Genomic DNA, 17,942 nt, shown 5'->3' with positions numbered 1-17,942 from the left:
GCATCTGGTAAGGATGCCCACTGGGCGCCTCCCTTGGGAGGTTTTCCAGGCACGTCCAGTGGGGAGGAGACCTCGGGGAAGACCCAGGACTAGGTGGAGAGATTATATCTCAACACTGGCCTGGGAACGCCTAGGGATCCCCCCGTCAGAGCTGGTCAATGTGGCCCGGGAAAGGGAAGTCTGGGGCCCCCTGCTTGAGCTGCTCCCCCCGCGACCCGACCCCGGATAAGCGGATGACGATGAGTGAGTGATGAGTGAGGAGATAATGCGACTGTGATTTTTCATCCTTCCTTGTGTATTAAAAAGTATTCTTGGTGGTACTAATAGTAGGTGTCTCTTTGTTTTTAGATGCATCACTTTCTTTCTATTAAATTGTTTTCATCAGACCCCATTGTTTGAAAAAATACACCCAACATACGAACCTGCTGGAGCCTCTCGTTCTACAACGAACAGGTTCATGAGGGGATGTGGCTGCGCTGGGATAACAGAGTACCAGTTGAACAGCCTCTTAGCAGAATGTAAATGAATGCATGAATTAGCTTCATGAATAAATGTAACCTAATGTTTCTCCATGAAACAGAGTTGAATGAAATATATTCAAGAGTAAGATCCATGCTGATTTAAAATTATTCAAACAAGTGTGTCTACATCTTCAAACAAACTACATTTGAATGTCAATTTTAAGTAGTTTATTCGAAGGTGTGAGCTGAGCGGATGCTGGTGTGCTGGCAGGCTTGGTGAAGCTGGATTGTTGATCTGGGCTGAGAGTCTGAACGTGGCAGAGGTGTAAATGAACCAGGTGCTGATCTTGAAACACAGAGACAGGCAGTTAGTAGAAACTACCTGAGCCAGAGAAAATGAGACACAAGCAGAGCCAAGTTGATACCACTAGTAGTAGCCACAGGTGTATAGGCAATCAGAAGAGCTCCGGAGGCCAGACATGTGCACACGCACACCCATACACACACACACACACACACACACACACACATACACACAGACATACAGACAGATAGGTGACTCACAAACACAGAAGGGAGGGGATACAGCAGAGAAGAAACAATTGGACAAATGGATCCTGACAAGAAATCTATCAATCATATGTCGTTAGAGTAATTTGTGTTTCAGGTTTTGCATTGTAGTACTTTCATCCCCATCATGGAAATGATAACTATTATATTTTAGTATTTTAAAAAGATATTAGAGAACTGAAGGAATTAATAATAGACAATTATAGATTCTAATCTATCAAATATCATCCCCTCACACTAGAAAACGTGTCTCCAGAAATATTACAGAAACAATTCTTTCTTTGTGTTACTGCAGCTTCATTGTACCTGAAGGTAGAAACCACCCAGCAAACCCTCTTGATTGCCATTATTGTTGGTGAGCTGCTGGAGGAAACCGAACTCCTGGTTGCTGTGGGTGGAGACCTGCATGGAGTCAAGAATGGCAAAGATTGTCTGTGGGGGACAAATAGGGACATGGTGAAGTCTGACTGTCGCTGCATGTGGTGCTTTATTAAGACCTGCAACGACATCATTAATAAAACTGATGGATAGATAGATAGATAGATAGATAGATAGATAGATAGATAGATAGAGTTTGTGTACCTGTCTGTTGCATGTGAGAGTGACCTTTGTGACTGTGCACATGCAACCCCATTACCACCATGGATTAAATGATTCTGTGGGAAATGCTTAAGTGTTTGAAACAAACTTGTGTTGATGTCATTTTGTACAGAAATTGAGTGAAGTGAACAGAATGTGACATAAAGTTATTGACTTAACCCCAATATTCTTGAGGTCAGGTGAAAAGATTACATCCAGTACATTTTAGTTATAAAGTCTTAAATCAATGTGTCCATGATGTGCGTTGATATTTCATTATCAAATAGGTCCTCATGGCTAAAATGTGGTTGAAACCTATATTAGCTATTGTCTAACGCAGGGGCGACTAATTATGATGGGCCGTGAGGGACATTATTCAGAATATCCTCTCACACACACATCTAAAATGCTCTCACACACACTACTGAAAAGCTCTCATACACACTAGTGAAAAGCTCTCACACACACATATGAAATGCTCTCACACACACATATGAAATGCTCTCACACACACATATGAAAAGCTCTCACACGCACATATGAAATTCTCTCACACACACATATGAAAAGCTCTCATACAGACATGTGAAAATTTCAGTTGAAACGGAAGGTATTTCAGTTGAAACGGAAGGTATTTCAGTTGAAACGGAAGGTGATCAAGGATAGTTATGTGAGGAGGGGGGGGGGGCTTGTGAGCGCCGCGTAGCAGTGTTTCCGTTTCGGTTGCGGTGAGGAAGAACACACGGTCCGAAGCGGAGTGACCCGGCTCTGGGTCGCTACGAGCGCTGGGGCGGGTCGCTACGAGCGACGCGACCGGCCAGCACCGCGTGGGGTTGGGACCCGCTGCCCGGCCGGCCCCCTCTGGGAGCCGGACGACCCCCACGCGGTGCTGGCCGGTCGCATCGCTCCGGTGCCGGAGGACCAGCCGGAGGACCAGCGGGGGCCCCAGCACTCGTATCAGGACCGGGCGGAGCAGGGTCACTCCGCCTCGGACAGGCTCTCCCCGTGTGTCCCTCCTCTCCGCACCCGAAACACTGCGGAGCAGGAACGTGCACAGACATTTTGGGGGGCAGCAGCTCAAACCCCCCAAAAAGGGCACCCATCGCTCAAAATTATTTAGGAAATTAAAAATAATAATAATAATAAATAAAAAACACAGCAGGATATTTTCAACTGATATATTTATTTTTGTTAACAAACTAACTCAAATTATCAAATTGAATGAATAACAGGCAAAAACAGTCAAAACAAGGCCATACTGAATAACCAAATAATATGTTAGGGTTAGAGTTCGTGATGTGCTTTGGGGGCTTGTGAGTGCCGCGGAGCATGTCGGGGTGACATTCTCACATGAACTCAAATAAATGCCCCGTCAGATATCAGAACACATTTGGGGGGAATTGATGACAGAGAGAATCATTTTTATTCTTAAATATTGATGAATGAAGAAAAACTTTTCTCATCCAGGGCAATAGGGCCAGTGCTTGAGCATCACTAGGGGTGTATCTGTGCATGTGCCTGCCGCGGAGCATGTCGGGGCGACATTATCACAAGAACTCAAATAAATGCCCATCAGTTTGGATGATTTGAAATTGTCATTTATTATCACACTAGCATTTAATTATCACTGCAAACAATTACGCTTCACTGAACTGTAAGAAAGTTAAAATAACAAAACCTGTAATTATTACTTGTGAACGAATATCATTCACAGTTATATTCCACAATACTATGCAAGAGCATTTCAGTTGTGTATATGAGCACATTTCACTATTGTGTATGAGAGCTTTTCACTAGTGTGAGTGAGAGCTTTTCAGTAGTGTGTGTGAGAGCTTTTCAGTAGTGTGTGTGAGAGCATTTCAGTAGTGTGTGCGAGAGCATTTCAGCAGGTGTGTTAGAGAGCATTTCAGTAGTGTGTGTGAGAGCATTTCAGTAGTGTGTGTGAGAGCATTTCAGTTGTGTATATGAGCACATTTCAGTATTGTGTATGAGAGCTTTTCACTAGTGTGTGTGAGAGCATTTCAGTAGTGTGTGCGAGAGCATTTCAGTAGTGTGTGTGAGAGAGTATAGTTTTTCAGTAGTGTGTGCGAGAGCATTTCAGTAGTGTGTGTGAGAGCATTTCAGTAGTGTGTGTGAGAGCGTATGGTTTTTCAGTAGTATGTGTTAGAGCATTTCAGTAGTGTGTGTGAGAGAGTATAGTTTTTCAGTAGTGTGTGTGAGAGCATTTCAGTTGTGTGTGTGAGCGTATAGTTTTTCAGTACTGTGTGTGAGAGGATATTCTGAATAATGTCCCTCACGGCCCCTCATAGCTCATGGCATAGGCAACATAGGCGGTTGATTAGGGCGTAAAATGCTGAGAGGGCGCCAAAAGAGGCTGATTTATCATGACGTAACCAATGTAGTAATGTCACACCATCATCTTCAAACCCCGGGGACACATCGGAGGTAGGAGCGCGTTTCCTAATTACATCAATTTTGATGCTGCTTCCCGGGACCACCACCGGTGATTAGGGCTGAACGATTAATTGCATTTGCGATAAAATCGCGATTTGATTAAACGCGATTTTCTAATCGCAGCGTGCGCGATTAAAACGTGCGAAAGAGAGTAGGGCTCTGGGGCTGCTGTCCGCACCCGCGGGACCACAAAACTCCTCTGATCCAGAAGTTAGCGAAGCAAGCCTGCGTCACCTACAGGGTTCTAAAGTTTTCGGCTGACGTGGCGGACTCACAGAGCGAGCTCATGCCGCTGCTGACTGCGGTGCGGGCGGCGGACCTGAAAATCACTCCGCGGAAAAGCAAGCCGTGCTCCGTGGCGGCGGGGCTCCAGACCCCCCCGGTCACATACATGCAAATCTGCGAGATGGAGGTGTTCAGCATGGGGGGGTTCCTGCTGAGGCCCGGCGCCTCCGTACCGCTGCACGACCACCCGGACATGAACGGGAATCTACAGAGCTGCTGATCCGCAAGCTGCCCTTCCAGCGCATCCAGCTGGCCCGCCGCATCCGCGGACACAGAGCTTAAACTGCTTCTGCTCCACTGACTATAACAACGCCGCTTTCCAACACTTATAAAAATTAATTCAATGTGGAAGTAATCCAAGTATTCAGAATACGTTACTCAAATCGGTGGGCATGTATTCTGTAACGGAATACGTTTTCAAAGTATCCTTCCCAACATTGGAAATGTTACTGACTTGGGAGCAGTAAGACACCTACAATAAAAAAAAAAAGTGCAATCCTTACAATGACTTTGATTAAATTACTTAAATGCACACTGATTTGTTTTTCTTGTTGCTGTAATGAGCAGTTAAATAAAAATGTGGGAAAGAATATTGTACAGTAAATGTATCTAATATTGGGTTGGTCATATTTAAATCATTCATTATGTTTTTTTTGGCAGAAAAAATCGCATATTAAATCGCAATCGCAATTTTGGGGGGAAAAAATCGCAATTAGATTATTTCCCCAAATCGTTCAGCCCTACCGGTGATGATATCTGAATCTTAAATAACATTCCTAAAAAGTATAATTGTTTCATATAGAGAACCAGCAGGGGAACATGTGGAACACTGATCAGCCTGTTCCTCCTCTCATGACTGAACCCTGTACTACATTTCCAACATATAAATAGTAAGGGTGCAAATACTGAAAAACAAATCATGAAGTTGGGCCTGAACCTGCTTACTTCGATGGCTGTGCTGCTCTACACTTTGCATTAATGTGACAGCAGTCAACTCGGATTTCCACTGTGTTTCAAGTTTCATGGAAATATAAGCAGATCCGACCGGGTAAGATTATGTAAAACTGAATCTTAAAGCCTAAGACCATGCTGCCTGTCACATATAAATAACTACATGAACAAAAAGCTTCAGGACCTTATGTTCATTGTAGTACAACACCTGGTGTATGCAGCACGTCAACCCTTTGGTATTTTCTAACTTCTGAAAATAACTTTTCTAGTCTGTGTGGTATTTTGGTGAAGTGAGCATGGTGCACAGGCAGGAGGAGATGCACAAGCAGCTGGGGTTCATTCAAATGAGGCAGCACAAAGCAAATTGATGATATTTTAGGTGAAAAATTATTAAAGATTTTGCACTGAAAATAGATAACTCAAAAATACATAATACATCCCCGACCAGTAGGTGTGTTTCCATCAGCATCAAAAGACAAAGTTTAATGTGGATAAAGCACAAGTGTAGGTAAAGCAGTCAGCATTTACTAATAAAACTGAGGGATTATTTTACTGTATGACCAGAGATGGGCAGTATTTCAATTACTTGTATTTGAAATACGTATTTCAAGTACTTTAAGTATTTCGTAATTTGTATATGATAGTGCTGATAAAAATCAAATGTAATTTGTAACAAAATACTTTAGAGTGGAGTAATTTAGTATTTTAAATATTCAAAATACTTTCTCCACTAATCAAAAAGCAGTTCACAAGTTCAGTCTTCAGATCTTCAAGTGCAGCAGATTGTCTGTCAAGGTAAATATTTTATCTGAGTGTGACAGATGTCAACTAGCTTGTATGTATAACTTATGTCAGGGTCTGGCTACATTATATAGCCTATTGTATATACATGGTGATGGTTTTAATATCAAGGTAGCGATAGATGCTAACATGCTAATTACGCTAGCATGCTGGCTATGCTAGTGCATAGCTAGTGTTTAGCAAGTTAACTTATCAGTTGAGTAGCTAGCTATAGGAAGAGGGTGATTAGGAGCTTGTATGTTCATGATAACATTATCTAGAGACGTCTGACCATATATTCTTGCAATGTATTACAAGTTTTGCTTTATCTTCTCAATGTGAATGTCATAATGCCATATCAATGGTTGGGTCTCAAGAACCAAAATGGAAGGATTATTATGTCATAAATATGTCAGTGTGAATATTACACTTAACACTGTAATATATAACTATGGCCTACCATGCCACTGGCCAATGTAAGAGAGAAATTAGTAGGCTACCATGCCACTGGCCAAGGTTCAGTAAAAGAGAAGTAAGTAGGCTACTCACTTGTTTAGTTATTTTTCTGTGCAGAACTTTATGTACAGTAATTTATTTAGGCTATTTACCTGTGTAAAACTGGTTTTAATTCTATATTTTGCTTTTATAGTATACATAGGCCTAATGTGTGATGCTATTCATATGTGATGAATATTTGTTTTTGGGCTGTTTACCCATTAATATATATATATATATATATATTAATATAGAGGCAAAAAAAAGGTAAATTTTGTCAGATCCTAATGGTGTTATAATACTTTGGGCCACCACTGTATATATATGTACATAATCAATCAAGTTGTTGTCTTTTATTAGCTCTGCTTAGTTACACTGACATTCCGTGACTGTTCTTCCTTTTTGTGGGGTTCACCAGAGCTTTGTGTAAATTATACAGCCCAAACCTGAGTGCTCTGCTATACAAAATTGTGAGAAAACAGAAAATCCAGAAAAAGTACTTCCTATATTTCAATTACAAAATACATGTATTGTATTTTGTTACATTTTCTGGCACCAGTATTTTGTATTTTATTTTGATACATTTATTTGAGGGGTATTTTGTATTTTGTATTAAAATACATTTTGATGTATTTTTGCCCATCTCTGTGTATGACGTATGAAAAAAGTAGATTAATCAACATCCTCTGATTTAAGTGTTTTTTCTTTATATCCTGTAACTTAAGTGTTCATTCTCACTGCTTTGGTCAACATGTAATCCTGCATTAACAGAACATTGTTTTTCTTAATTTTGGCCACATTGATCAAGTCCAGTATTTCAGCATCTGTTTTGCTCTGCTTTGGTCTCCACCAACTCTTTGAGCAGAACATGGTCTTAATGAATTTACCTGTGCAACGTTTTCCCAGGTTAATTATTAACTGTGTCTTTCTGCTGTTTGGTGCTGAGGCTGCAGCTCACACAACCGACACAATGAGTCTTTGGAAATTCAGATCTATCCTAGACATTACAATTACTTTACTGGTAAAACAAATAAATCAGCTGTGTACCAGTTTAAATCACTGTAAATAATGTGGAATTTATGCAAAGAAGGGCGTTTATGAAATAAAAAAAGTCAGCAGGAGTGTGGAGTGATGCTCTGATCCTGAAGCTGATCGTTTTGTATTAGTGGACCGTTGTAGAAACCCTTGTCTTCACTATTTTTGTCGCCACTGGGGGCCTGTATGTGTTTGAGTGTAAACTCTGCAGATGAGATGCCGAAGTGACACAAACAAGAACAGAGAGACAGTTAATGTTTGGTGCACCGGTGCAACCAAAATGGTCACACTCTGGAGCCCTAGCCTTGCTGCTGTGGTGAATGAATGGCTTTCATGTCTGATGTCATGCTACTGGCTGCTCAGATTGCCATTACACCTCTGAATCATTTGCAATATCTGTATTAATTTGCCCTTTATTCACTGGTAACAGTTAAGTCCATGTAGCTGTAGCTTTATTATTATAATGCTATGTGGTAAGGGCTTCTATTGTTGCCAATGATGACTGGAATAACCTGGTATGGGCTGATTCAGTCTTTTTCTCATACCTATTGTTTAGCATATCACCACAGAATTGTTTACTCAAACTTGGTTTGCTAATTGAATTTATATCTGAACTCTGGCTTATTGTTTTAAGATGGAACAGGAGGCCTTGTCTTGCACTGATGCATGTGTTTCTGCTCATGTTTTCCTTGTTTCCAAACACTTTTTGAATCTTGCTCAATGTTTATCTGAGAGTAAACAGTATTATTGAATTACATGGCATGAGGGGGGGCTTTGTTCGTATACACAGGAACTTGCAACATTCTCATTGTTTCTCATGAAAGATTTACAGTGTTTCCCTTGAATTGAGATACTACTAAATGTTCATCTGAGGGGTAAATCTCCTACTTTTCAGATAAGCTCAGTTTTGCCAGCGTTCACATGCTAAGTTCAATTAGTTTCAGAAAATATCAGTGGTTCAGGATGTTGTTGGCATCCTGTCAGGGTCACATCAGAGCATTGAAGGGAGGGTTGGGGGGGGGGGGGGCATTAAGCCTAGAATGTTTCCCTCGAGTGAAGAATCTATTACAGTCTTGCCATATGTTCATCCAGGATTTATCCGTATTAATGAGTTACATCTCCTCAGAGCAGGTTGTTTTAGCTGTCAAGGGAAGTTGCAACACGCTTGTTGCATATTCAGGATGGCAGATCATGACTATGGTTTGGGAATATTAAAGGTGACATACACAATATTCAATATGGCAGGTGTCTAAGAGTATAGTTCCTCCTTCCCTCTATGTTGCCATAATCAAACCAACCATACAAAAACCTGGACTAGACTCCAACAACCAAAACAACTACCGGACAATATCCAATCTAGAAAGTAGTCGCGTTTCAACTCCACAGCTACTTCAAGAACAATAACCTCTTGGAACAATTACAATCAGGCTTCTGCACCGTCGTCTTCATCAGATCTATTGATGTACGAACCATATAACTCAGCACAATGGGTACCAGAGCCTTCTGTCATGCGGCATTCAGACTTACATGTGGCATCTATTGCACTTGTGTTCGTCCTGGGAGAGGGATCCCTCCCATGTGGCTCTCTGAGGTTTCTACGTTCTTTTTACCCTGTTAAAATGTTTTTTATGCGTTTTTCCTTACTCTTGTTGAGGGTTAGGAACAGAGGATGTCACACCATGTTAAAGCCCTCTGAGAAAAATGGTGATTTGTGAAAAGGGCTACACAAATAAAAGTTGATTGATTGAAACTCTGGAACTCCCTTCCCCACCACATCTGCACACTGGACTCCATTACTAAATTTAAAACTGCTGTTTAAGCTAAGATACTAGCTTTAATCCCTTTTCAATTATCCTCATCTATTAATTTTTTGGTACAAGCATTGATTTTGATCTATTTCCGAGTCTGTTCTTTTTTATTTTATGAAAGTAAGGTTTTTTCGCTGTTGATATTATCTGGTATAAATTGACATTGTTTGTCACAAAATGTGCAATTAAATCAAATGTATTAAAGGGGACATATTATGAAAATTCCTCTTTTGTAGTACTTCTACACGTTAATTTGGGTATCCGTCCCAAAAACAACTCTTGGCACTAAAAACAGGTCAATATGAGGAGGGCTGTTTATGACAGGGTAAAAAGGGTGCTGTTTTAAATTATCCTTGTGGTATTTGGACCAAAATGTTAGACATTTCATTAAGACCCCAAGGAACCATATCAACTGTGGTAAAATGGGCATAATATGTCCCCTTTAATATTATTATTAGGGCCCGAGCACCGAATGGTGAGAGGCCCTATTGAAATTGAAAGGATTATTATTAGGGCCCGAGCACCGAATGGTGAGAGGCCCTATTGAAATTGAAAGGATTATTAGGGCCCGAGCACCGAATGGTGAGAGGCCCTATTGAAATTGAAAGGATTATTATTAGGGCCCGAACACCGAAATCGGTGGGAGGCCCTATTGAAATTGAAATGATTATTATTATTATTATTATTAGGGCCCGAGCACCGAAATCAGTGGGAGGCCCTATTGAAATTGAAATGATTATTATTATTAGGGCCCGAGCACCGAAATCGGTGGGAGGCCTTATTGAAATTGAAATGATTATTATTATTATGAGGGCCCGAGCACCGAAATCGGTGGGAGGCCCTATTGAAATTGAAATGATTATTATTATTATTATTAGGGCCCGAGCACCGAAATCGGTGGGAGGCCCTATTGAAATTGAAATGATTATTATTATTATTATTATTATTATTATTTTTCCTCGCTTACTAGAATTGGCTTTTTGATGGTTTTAAAATGCTCAAAAAGTTTTAAAAGTTTGCAGTAAGTTAGAAAGTCGTGAAAATGGAAATATTCTGGGGTATTTGGAAGTGGGCGTGCCAAAATGGCTCAACAGCGCCACCAACGGAGCTTCCCCTCATTTACGGAGAGCCCCTCATTTAGCATTCACTGATCCTCACGAAAATGAAGACAGTTGTGTATCATGACCAGATGCACAAAAAAGCCTCAAGTAGCATTATGAAAAACTCAACAGGAAGCCCGCCATTTTTGATTTAGTGGCCATTTTGGGCATATTACATTTGTTTTACTTTGATATACTTGTCGTACAGCTTTCATCAGATCAACAAGATGAAGATCTAAAGTTATCAAAGAATTAACTTTTAGACACACCGTCTGACCGTGTCGTGGCATCAAAGTGTGACGAAACGCCATGAAAACACGAGCGTCTGTATCTTAGACATATTTGGTCCAATCGACTCCAAACTAAACGTAAGACAAGAGTCCCGACCTGAAGACATCAACACAGCATTCTTGACATAAAATCACAGTGCCCCCTGGTGGCAACAGGAAATGTCTTGTTTTTGGTAGGTGTTATATTTGTATGTACTACTCGGAGAGCTTTCATCAGATCAACTTAAAAATTAGATGAGACTCTACAAAACAAGATGAAGATCTAAAGTTATCAATATTTAAACTTTTCATCATACCGTGTGACCGTGGTGAGGTCTCAAAGTTCGACTAAACGCCAATATAAGCGAGCTTCTGTAACTTAGACATATTTTGTCCAATCGACTCCAAACTACACATATAAGACAAGAGTCGCGACCGGAAGACATCTACCTAGAAATCATGACTTAAAAGGGCAGCGCCCCCTGGGGGCATTAGGAAATGTCTTGTTTTGGTCATCTTACTCTTTGATGTATTTCTCCCCAGCCACTTTGCTAAACCATGTCAAACTGTGTCAAATGGGTCTCAAGATATTGATAATGAAGGCATAACATTACTGTGACTTTTCATCATGCGGATTGTTAATGGCGTGGCATCAAAGTTCATCAGCTCACCATGACAAATGAAATCCATTTTAACAGAGTTACCATGAACGCATCATGACACCGCTTTCGGTTTGTTACGTGTCACACTTGGATGTATTTCTCCTCATTCACTTTGCTAAACCATGTCAAACTGTGTCACATGGGTCTCAATATATTGATAATGTATGCATAAGATTTCTGTGAGTTTTCATCATGCGGATTATTCATAGCTTTGCAGCAGACTTCTTCATCTCGCCATGACAAACGAAGCTCCATTTAACACAGCTGCAAGTGAACGCATCATGAGAAAGTTACAACGTCACAAGCTGCGGAGCTGTGGATCACGAAGAACTGGAGGACGGTTGGCGAGTCTGGATGAGAGGACGGCGTCGGAGTCACTGTGGACGTTGTTCGCTCAGCAGGTTAGAGTGTGGGACGCTCTCCATGCTCTTTTCCCCTCTCCCCTCGTGTCTTTTCCTGTGTGAACTCTGCCGCTCTCAACAGCAGCACTGGCTATGGCTAGCTCCTGCTAGCTCCAACGAAGCATCTCTCAACTGCTACGTAAGTTAAACGGACACTTCTGACTGACTGTGATGATAAGCAAAAGAGACACTGTGGACTGACTTTGCAGAGTCAATTCCGTAGCGACATTGAGACTGCATGCTGGTGCACGTGTGATGTGTTGTACTGCATTTGTTTGATCTGTTTACTAATACTAGCTCTAATAAATACTGTCTAAGTTATATTTTGCTCCTGAATTGAACTGTGTCAAAGGGGTTCACATGGAAAATATATTTTCAATTATGTAAAGGGTGATATTTGTTACTATTATACTAATGGAGATTTAGCACTTGCTACACATTGTAAGAGCAGCTGTTCAAAGGAGCACTACGTCTTTTAAAGCTCTTTATTCAGAGTCACGGTGTTGATGTCCTGTCACGTGTTACAGTGAAAAATAACCGTGTCTCCCACCTTCAGTATTTAAATCGTTAATCTCAGACAGACTTCACTGAATTCTTTTGTTAAATATGAGTAAGTCATAGCCTTGCAACTTTACTAGAACAGTGTCATACAGAGTTGTAGGCTTATATGCACTACCTATTTCCTAATCTGAAATGATTATGATCTGATTAACTTTGAATTAATATTTTATTTTTACCATGTAAAAGTCTGTTAATTACTTAACCTAGCCCATGTATGACTTTACATATCTGTGTATTGGTTTTATGTTCCTCTAGAAGGTCCAACTTGACACACAACTTGAATCCAACCAAACTGAACACTGACTCCAGGTACAGACCTGATTTCATAACTTAAAAACAATCAAAGTATTGCACATAATACATAATGTATTAAATTATAATGAAATACTTTTAATGTGAAATAGCTCCATACTAAACATTCATTCTCATGGTAGTGCACGTTTTAATCCAAAAGCATATTCAAATACATAGTTGAATATCCACAGAAAATAAGAATACACACTTTGTTCATATGTAACTCTTCCTCTACAATAATGACGATCACTTTCATGTTTCCTATCATTTTATTAGGGACGGACAAGCCTGAAGGAAACAGCTGTGATGACCATGTTCTGTCTCTTATGGCAAAGCAGAAATATAAAACACTGGGTTCTTATCTAAAGTGTATCAAATCAGATCTCCACCATGTTGCTGCTGAGGACATCAGGTGCTGCAGTTCTTCATCTATGAAGAGAAAAAACGCACTGTTAAAGAATGTTTTGTGTTGTGTATAAAGCACAACAGATTTCAGATAGAACCGTTGTACTGTGGTCTTGGTTTATATCCTCATGGTTAAATGTACATATTTTAAGTCCCTTCTGATAAAAGTGCTGAAAGAAATACAACATTGTACAAATACATAAAATGTCTTTCTACCTCATCAGTACTATTCAAGGTGATAATCTCCCACAGACCTATTGATAACAGTCCAAATCAAGTCTTTCCACTTCTCTCAGTGTGAAAACATAATTCTATAATTAATTTGAGAACTGTTTACAACACTGATGTGTGGAGATTAAAATCATACCTAAACTGTCTAATTCACTGTAAAACTCCATGACATTCGCAGGCCATCTGTAGTTAAGGGAGCAACGCATGGAGTGATGTGTAGATTACTAGTTTGATGATGCATGAGGAGAGGCGGTGGTCGAGTGGCAGAAACTTGGACTATGGGCAGAGAAGGTCGCTGGTTCGTCTTTGGTTCGACTCCATGGAGAGACAACAAAAGTCGAACCTGGATTGATCTGTCCAAAAATCCAAGAGTCTCCCTACCCTCTCTAGTGCCCATGAGCAAGGCACCTCACTCCCCCAACATCTGCTCCCCGAGCGCCGTACATGGTCGCTCACTGCTCTGTGTGTCCTGCACCAGATGGGTAAAAAGCAGAGATTAAATTTCCCTACCTGCATGAGTGTGCCTTTGCATGTCTGTGCATGTGTTTGGGATGAATAAATGGATCTTAATCTTAATCTTTTAATCTTAATCAGTTGTCTTCCAGTTGACCAGCATGAAGCTGCAGATCTCCACCATGTTGCTGCTGGGGACATCAGGAGCAGCATTAATGAGGAGCAGAAGCGTACTGTTATGAATGTTTTGTGTTGTTTATGAAGCACTACATATTTCAGCTAGAACCGATGTACTAGGGTCTGGGTTTGTATCCTAATGGTTAAATGCACATACTTTAAATCGCTTTTGATAAAACGTGACAAAGAAATACAACATTGTACACATAGATAAAATGTCTTTCTACCTCATCTGTAATATTCAAGGTGATGATCTCCCACAGAGCTGTTGATAACAGTCCACATCAAGTCTCTCCACTTCCCTCAGTGTGAAAACATAATTATATAATTAATTGGAGAAGTGTTTACAACACTGATGTGTGGACATTATAATCTTATCACTACTGTCTAATTCACTCTACAACTCCATGACAGACTAAATAAACGATGTGAAAATAGTAATGGCGGATATACCATCCTGTATCAGAATATTGGTGAAACAGTTACTATCACATGAAACGTACACGTGTAGCGTATTGATAGTAACTCATTAAAAAAAATAATGTCACAACCAAAACAAGACTGTGGAGTTATCTTGCTTCAATCTGTTCATTAGACGTGATAAATAAACGGTAACTTTTATAACAATTACATATTACAAAAAACTTGAGGCATGTAAGCATATGATGATAGATAAAGCAATAGGTTATGTTGGATAGTTTGAAGGTTACTTACCTCTAGTTCAGCACCAGCGGCTGGCCAGAAGAAGTGGAGCGATCATCCTTGCCGCACTAGGCAAACGCAGGCAATGTGGAGACGAGCGCTTGGTCATCGAACGTTGTCTCTTCCCCGACCGCAACAGACTTGAAATTGCCTGTGCTCGGGCCCGTTAGTGCTACAACGTAGCCCTAGTTATTATTAATTCTTCCGACAGTGAATTGGCTTTTTGAGTGCTTTATCATGCTCAAAAAGTTGTAAAAGTTTGCAGTTGGTTAGAAAGTCGTGAAAATTTACGTAATCTGGGGTATTTGGAAATGGGCGTGGCAAAATGGCTCAACAGCGCCACCAACGGAGCATCCCCACATTTCCGGGGAAGCACCTCATTTAGCATTCACGGATCCTCACGAAATTGAAGACGGTTGTGTATCATCACCAGATGCACAAAAAACGTGCTCGGAGCTATATGAAAAACGCAACAGGAAGCCCGCCATTTTGGATTTAGTGCTTATTTTAGTCATATTCCATAATTTTTTCTTTGATGTACTTGTCGTACAGCTTTCATCAGATCAGCTTAAAATGTAAATGACTGTCATAACAATATGGAGATTGAAAGTTATCAAAAAAATCAACTTTTAGTCATACCGTGTGCCTGTGGCGTGGCGGCAAAGCGTGATGAAAACGCCATCAAAACACGAGCTTCTGTATCTCAGACATATTTTGTACAATCGAGTCCAAACTAAACACATACAAGGGTCGCGACCAGAAGACATCGGTGCAGAAATTGTGACTTACAATCACAGCGCCCCCTGGTGGCAACAGGAAATGTCTTGTTTTGGTACGTTTTATATTTTTATGTACTTCTCGGAGAGCTTTCATCAGATCAACTAAAAATTTAGATGAGTGCCATCACAACAAGATGGAGATAAAAATGTATCAAAGAAACAACTTTCTGACACACCGTCTGACCGTGGCGTGGCATTAAAGTGTGACAAAACGCCATCAAAACACAATCTTCTATATCTCTGACATATTTGGTCCCATCGACTCCAAACTAGACATGTAAGACAAAAGTTGCGATCTGAAGACATCTGTGCAGAAATTGTGACTAACAATCACAGCGCCCCCTGGTAACAACAGGAAATGTGTTGTTTTTGTTAGTGTTGCAGTTTGATTTACTTCTCGTAGGGCCTTCATCAAATCAACGTAAAAATGTGATGCATGTGTTCAAAACAAGATGAAGATCTAAAGTTATCGATATTGCAACTTTTCATAATACCGTGTGACCGTGGTGAGGCTTAAAAGCTTGATGTGCAAAATGAAAAGACTTGTTTTCATTTCAACCATGTCTGTGTTTCATCGTCTTATACTGACCTCTAGTGGCTTCATATTGCCGGCACACCTACTTGTACTGCAATATTTAGTCACTAGATGGCAGTGTCAGACCACGGTTTGTACTGGCAGATGTGCTGCAATATTTAGTCACTAGATGGCAGTGTAACCCCATGTATTGCTCACACACCAAAACCTCCTTCCCAAGGCTTAACAATGTCATTCACACACTTCCATATGATTGCCTGAACTTTACAATATACAGCTCAAATAAACACACTCAACTCATTGAATCAAAGTCATATTTACGCCATTTCCTCAAACCATGTAACCAACATTGTTTACATAAGTCCACAATGCATTATCCTAGCACTACCAAAATTCTGTCACATCATTACATTACACGCCTGAACAGCTCTATGTGCCAATAAAACAAAAAATAATTTGTTATTCCACTGTGCCTAATCCAACAACCTCCAAACTACTGGTCTCTAATTATAATCATCACCTGAACAGATCCATATCAACATACTACAGTTCAACTCACAGCACCGCCAATTACTCAGTGTAAACATTACATTGTGGTAACATTTACAATTATCCGCAAAATTACTCACGCTACATAAGAGCGCCTACATTAACACATCACATCTGTGTAATAATCATAATTCCAAGACCTACTGCCAACATAACATACAATTACTTACTTATTTGTGGATTATTCATATATTATCCCAATACATTTCCTTTAGGGATGAGCGAGTACAGCATTATCTGTATCTGTATCTGTTAACCATATGAATTATCTGTATCCGTATCCGTACTCGGAGTGGGCGGGGCCTAACCAGGAAGTGGGTGTGATTTAACCCGGGAGTGTGTGTGTGTGTGTGAGTGTGTGTTTGAGTGAGTAAGAGAGAGACATAGAGAGAGAGGGGGAGTGTGTGTTTGTGTGTGTGTAGCTAAATTTGTAATATTTTTTATACCACTACTACCTAGAATGTGTCAGACACTCAGTGCGTGAAGTAAAATAAAAGAGGTTAGAGCCAACTGACGGTTTAAAAAAAAAAAAAAAAAACTCCAACGACTGGCAGAGAGAGGGAGCGAGAGAGAGAGAGAGAGTGAGAGAGCGTAGCCAGACGCTAGAGAGTAGTCAGACACTTAATGCGTGAAGTAAAAAAAAAAAAAAAAAAAAATCTCCGACAGGCAGAGACGCAACGCGAGTCGCTTTCTACCAGCACCACGTCTGAACGAACCCACGTTTAACAGAACTCTACTGGTTAATAAGTAAGTACAAACTGAAATAAAAACAAACTTCAAGCTGAAGAAACCCTAAACGTTAACCGAAAAGACCCGCGAACCAGAGTGACAGAGAGACAGAGAGCTGTTCTGTGAGTGAGTGAGCAGAGCGGTGTGTGAAGGGGAGGAGCGCTGTGACGCTGTGTGAGGATTTTCATTCAGTCCGAGCACAGATAATGACTCGTATAATACTCGTGCTCGGCAAAAGTGCTTTATCCGTACCGGATACTCGTTTCAGCCGAGTATCCGGCTCATCTCTAATTTCCTTACATCAAACTAACCATCTCGCTAGACTCAATAAATGCATTTAACTGACAGGTAATTCAACACTACATGTAAGGTCAACAATAGGTGTGAAACAGTTCAACAACATGTCTTTATTAGGGACTCCACATGTAGATGGCGCTGTTGTGCAGAACGTTCATTACATCTGTCCTTTCTGTACTAATATATTTGATTTGCTTTTATATGCAAAGTACCATGAATGTTTGTTCGCATAACCTTGCCTCACAAGCATTATACTCTTGATTTGAAGTCACTTGATTTGCATGCATTTCTATCTGTGTTCTTGCTCTATGAAACAAGCCTCTCTCTTGCCATCCGTCTCTGCTCTGTCCCTCTCTACTCTGGGCTCAACTGCCCAAGCT

General features: G+C 40.5%; 3 long non-coding RNA genes across 3 annotated transcripts; 1 reads left to right on the top strand and 2 right to left on the bottom strand.

Annotated features, from left to right (window-relative positions):
- Positions 1-674: 674 nt before the first annotated feature.
- Positions 675-16,793, bottom strand: LOC133953216 (uncharacterized). The gene is made up of 3 exons (XR_009920670.1): positions 16,707-16,793; positions 1,338-1,463; positions 675-807 (listed from the first exon to the last, which is right to left on the bottom strand). It is a non-coding gene; the product is annotated as an uncharacterized LOC133953216 (long non-coding RNA).
- Positions 11,793-14,490, top strand: LOC133953956 (uncharacterized). The gene is made up of 4 exons (XR_009920734.1): positions 11,793-11,989; positions 12,667-12,720; positions 12,982-13,117; positions 13,936-14,490. It is a non-coding gene; the product is annotated as an uncharacterized LOC133953956 (long non-coding RNA).
- On the bottom strand, positions 13,014-14,313 carry LOC133953958 (uncharacterized). Its single transcript, XR_009920735.1, has 3 exons — positions 14,199-14,313; positions 13,723-13,810; positions 13,014-13,134 (listed from the first exon to the last, which is right to left on the bottom strand). It is a non-coding gene; the product is annotated as an uncharacterized LOC133953958 (long non-coding RNA).
- Positions 16,794-17,942: the final 1,149 nt, after the last annotated feature.

Source organism: Platichthys flesus, chromosome 5 (genome assembly GCF_949316205.1).
Source record: "Platichthys flesus chromosome 5, fPlaFle2.1, whole genome shotgun sequence".
Lineage (NCBI taxonomy): Eukaryota > Metazoa > Chordata > Actinopteri > Pleuronectiformes > Pleuronectidae > Platichthys > Platichthys flesus.
Note: the sequence above shows the minus strand (reverse complement) of the source record. Positions and strands in the feature narration are given on the sequence as shown.